Source organism: Cynoglossus semilaevis, chromosome W (genome assembly GCF_000523025.1).
Source record: "Cynoglossus semilaevis isolate Cse_v1.0 chromosome W, Cse_v1.0, whole genome shotgun sequence".
In the NCBI taxonomy this organism is placed as follows: Eukaryota; Metazoa; Chordata; class Actinopteri; order Pleuronectiformes; family Cynoglossidae; genus Cynoglossus; species Cynoglossus semilaevis.
This window is the reverse complement of record NC_024327.1, coordinates 15,278,861-15,283,731: the sequence shown is the minus strand read 5'-3', so window position 1 is coordinate 15,283,731 and position 4,871 is coordinate 15,278,861. Positions and strand designations below refer to the sequence as shown.

At 40.2% G+C, this 4,871-nt stretch overlaps 1 long non-coding RNA gene across 1 annotated transcript; it reads left to right on the top strand.

The window, feature by feature from the left end:
- The first annotated feature begins 4,159 nt into the window (after window positions 1-4,159).
- On the top strand, window positions 4,160-4,779 carry LOC103397271 (uncharacterized). The gene is made up of 2 exons (XR_523432.3): window positions 4,160-4,276; window positions 4,730-4,779. It is a non-coding gene; the product is annotated as an uncharacterized LOC103397271 (long non-coding RNA).
- Window positions 4,780-4,871: the final 92 nt, after the last annotated feature.

The window sequence follows — 4,871 nt, the reverse complement described above, 5'->3', positions numbered from 1 at the left end:
GCAACAGTCTACCAGAATGTTTTAGAGGACTTCATGATTCCTTCTGCTGAGGATCTGTATGGAGATGCAGATTTCATCTTCCAGCAGGACCTGGCCCCTGCCCATACTGCCAGAACCACCAAAACCTGGTTTGATGACCATGCCATCACAGTGCTTGACTGGCCAGCCAACTTGCCGGACCTAAACCCCATTGAAAATGTATGGGGTATTATGAAGAAGAAAATGAGGGACACGAGACCCAAACACAAAGAAGAGCTGACAGCAAGCATTAAGGAAACCTGGGCTTCCATAACTCCCAGGCAATGCCACAGCGCTTTGAGGCATTGTTTAAGGCAAAGAGATTCCCAACGAAGTACTGAAGATTGAAAAATAAACAAATAAATACTTGAAATCGTTTAAACTGTGGGCCCTGAATCTATAATCTATGAAAGTTTAACTTTGAATGGAATTATGCAAATAAACTTTTCCATGATATTCTAATTTTTTGGATATAGTCTGTATATATATATATATATATATATATATATATATATATATACTGTATATGTGTGTGTGTGTGTATTACAGTATTTGTATGGTTATTTTTAGGCCATCAAAGACTTGGTGAGCCAGAAATATGAGGAGGAAAAGGAGTAAACAAAAAAGGACCGCGTCGTTGCTGTTAGTTTAACAGCTGATATGTGGACGTCCATTAATATGCAGGCATATCTTGCTGTTACCTGCCACTATGTTGACAAAGAAAGCCATGAACTCCATTCATCAGTCTTGGCAGTGCAGCATTTTCCTCAGAAACACACTGCAGAAAACATTGCCACGGTTAAAAGGAGCCTCATGGAGGAGTGGGGCATAGCAGGAAAGGTCAGGTGTCTTGTCACTGATGCAGCAGCAAACATGATTTCATGTGCTCCAATGCTACAAATACAGCAAAGCATTTGTATTGCCCATTCTATGAATTTGTGTAAAAAAAAAGCAACAGCTGGGAACACCATTCCATAAATTAATAAATGAGGTGCTGACATGATGGAACAGCACCTACCACATGCTGGAAAGTATGACTGAGCAGAAGGAGGCAGTCTGGGCGTCACTGGCCTCATTAAAAACTGACATCACTCCACTGACTCCTAAAGAATTTGCAATCATTGAAGAGATGTTCAGGGTACTCACTCCTTTTAAACAAGCCACAAGAGAACTCTCTGAGAAAGAAAAAAAAAGAGGCTTGGGGTCAAAGGTTATTCCACTGATGAGAATGATCAATTGAGCTTCAACATCAAGCCTCAACAGTGACAAAAACAGCTGCTCAACAGCTGGCTGAAAATCTGAGAAAGCGGCTAACTGAGTCTATCTGCAACATGGAATCGCTCAGTGTGATGACACTGGCAACACTGTTGGACCCCAGGTTTAAGACAGTTGCCTTCTTTAGTCCAATAAAGCAACTGAAGCTGCCAAGAGACTGAAGTCCGCGTGTGCTGCTGAAATGAGGAGCCATGAGCCTGACCCAGCAGAAGAAGAGCCTAAGCCAGGGGTGACCAAACTGTTCAACGAAGGGCCACTGTGGCTGCAGGTTTTTGTTCCAACCCAGCACTAGCACACCTGAGTTGACAGGTTTAATCAACTGGTCTCAGTCTTCAGACAGCTGATTGGTGAAACTATGTGTTCTTGGTTGGTTGGAACAAAAACCTGCAGCCACACGGCCCTTTGAGGAACAGTTTGGGCATGCCTGGCCTAAGCGCTTCACATGGATCAGAACCCAGTTCAGATATGATAACACTTTTTTTTTTTTTTTTTGTGAATTTATGTGGCAGTTTGTCATCTGATAATAAACTAACCACTAACAAAGAATTAGTTCTAAAATATTTGTTAGGGCACAATCTCTGGAAACCTGTTGATATGGAGGTTGAGAAGAGCAAGATGACCTCAAATACTACAGCCGATTCCATAGTTGAAGTCCAACACTACCTGGCTGACAGCAACACACCCAGAAAGACCCATTACAATATTGGAAAAATAACCAGGAAACATATCCACACCTTTATCAACTCGCACTTAATTTTTTATGGACACCATCTTCATCTGTATCCTGTGAAAGAGTTTTTTCTAAGGCAGGTGAACTGGTGTCTAAGTGGAGAAATCGCCTTGGAGCAAAAACACTACAAAAACCTTTGTTCCTCAATAAAAATGTATGAAAAACTTAACTCAGCAAACAAATTGAGCAAATTAAATTTTACAATGATGAGATCATATTTTAAGTAAAAGACCAGCAATTAAATAAAGATGAAATATGACTTCACAGGGTGGCGCTTTGGCCCAGAGGCAATGTCTGTCATTGGTGTGGAACCCCAGGGTTCACCTCCTGGGCAAGTTCGAATCCCGGTTAGGGCAGTTGGTACCTTCCAGTGGACTCACCACCCGCAGGAAGGTTCAGGGGGGTTGGTACGGTGCAATGTGATTTGGGTGGCGACTGCTGCCCCCGCGACCCGGTAGCGGATGAAAATGGATGGATGGATGGACTTCACAGGCTGATGTTGGGTTTGCAGCATGTAAGCTTTTCTCTTATTTCCATTTTGTTTACCTGCAATGATTTTAGAACTACTGCAGAGGTCACTATTGAGTGACCAACACAGTTTGTATAATGTGTCAATACACTCATTGAGGTATCATCATCCCATCACTAGTAAAAACTGCACACACAGGCCTGGTGGATTTCCTGGAGCAGGTCCACTGCATTTGGAGTTGTTTGGAATTTTCCTGTAATTTCTCATCCTTGTCTATTAAAAAAAGCCTAGATTTCTATGCCAGAGGCAAGTACAGTATAAGGTCCAGGAAGCAGGGGGAAAGCAAATAATTGAAATGCAAGGACAAAGTCAAATAACAGGCTGAACTCTAACATGTGGAGAGTGTAAAAAACAATAGTGGAAGAGAAACAGGTGGGAAGGGTAAGGCAATCACTTTTGAAGGAGACACAGGAGGCAGGGACAGGTGGACGAGGGAGTAGGAACACAGAGATGAAGGTGAAATCACTCGGGAAGAGGCAAGAGCTGAGACACAAGAGGCAGACAAAAAATATGCAAACATGAAAAATCTGATGCCGAAAAAATAAATACAGAGTCTGGACTTGACACAAGATCAATGAACTTTTTCAAAGACCTTTCATTATAGACCATACCGTTATACAATGGTGAAGGCAGGACCCAGATGCAGCACTAGAGAGTTTAAATTAAACTCAATGGAACAGGACCAGACAGGGACAAATGCAAAGCAGACATGATGAAACAGAGAACACAGAAACAGGAACGCAAACGCAAACACAAACACCAACACCAACACCAACACCAACACCAACACAAACACAAACACAAACACAAACACAAACACAAACACAAACACAACGACCCAACAAGGACAGAGTAAGGGAGAGAGGTATATATACCAGAGCACCAGGTGACACCAGGAGGTGACTAACGAACAGAGACACAGGAGAGTGATGACACTGATTACTCAGCAGAAGGGCAGGGAGACAAACCGACCTCACACATACCCTTCACCTTAAGCTGGAGACTTTTCTTCTCTTCTTTTCCAGTCAGTCCTCCATAATAATAGTACAAAGACACCATTTTTCAGTTCTTAAGCAAAAAAAATATTGGGGACTATTTCATTGTTTTTCCCAAATTCAGAGCAGACAAAGATCCTTTTTTTAAGTGGTTGTTATTCTTAATGACCATTCCAGATTTACTCTATGAATAATACAAATGAAATATTAAAGCTCATTAACCTTTGTCAAAGGTTAAGAGATGAACGTTTGTCGATTCTGTCGTCATAAGTCACACAGAAGACATAAATAAACCCAAAGGTCAGTCACTTTGGCTGGAATAAAGTGGATAAACACTAAAACATGTTGGGAAATTCCCTTTTCACTTGAGCAACACTTGGCAGTGTGTTTGAGTAAAGGTTAGCAACATTCTTTACCCTGTACTTTGATAATAATAATATTAAAACATATATGTCATATATGGTCAAGCCAATTTTATTTGTAAAAATAAAACATTCATCCTAAAAAAACTCACATAACAGGAGGAATCATTTGTTATATTATTATATTATATTTAGTTTATATTAACAATTCATTGTAATGTGGTGTTAAAGTATAATGACATCTGTGTGTCAAGACTTTGGTGGTTATTTAAAGCGCTTCATTTTATTTTGGAAAGTCAGTGTTGCTTCCTGTGCAGTTGTTCACGGCAGGTGTATTCAGGGTTTAACGGAAGCACATAGCCCATTGGTAAGTTGTTAGTAGCTAAACTATATAATGTATGATTTAATAGTATAATGTGTTGCACTGTCAAGCTAACCTAAAAATGTGATGTTAAAATATGTTTGTTATTTAGCACTCATGGTTGGCGCTAGCTCGCGGTTAGCGCGTTAGCTCGCCATTGGCACGCTAGCTCCCGCTAGCTCGCGTTAGCATCGCCGCTAGCTCTATTAATATACTTGGTTAACTCTGTTAGCTTTCCAGGTTAGCACTTAGACAAGTCTTTTGTCTATAGCTATTAATGTTGACCAAGACACTGGTTTAGGTTAGAGTGTTTGCTGCTATTTATTACTTTAATTTCATAAGGAAACATTGGACTGGTATGTATTAAACTAGTTAATGTTTGTTTATTGTAAATTTGTTATTTACATTTTCATTAATACTATTGCATGTAACTTGTTATGTTTGGTTCACTCATTTCAGGTTTATGACCTGTGGTTACCTGTGGTCACCTGTGGTCATTTGAAAATAAATAAATAAATAAAAGAAGACCAAGGATAAACACGAGTTATAGCTTCAGTGTGCTTCCTGTTGAGCCTTTTCGGAGGGCAAAATTTTAAAAAAT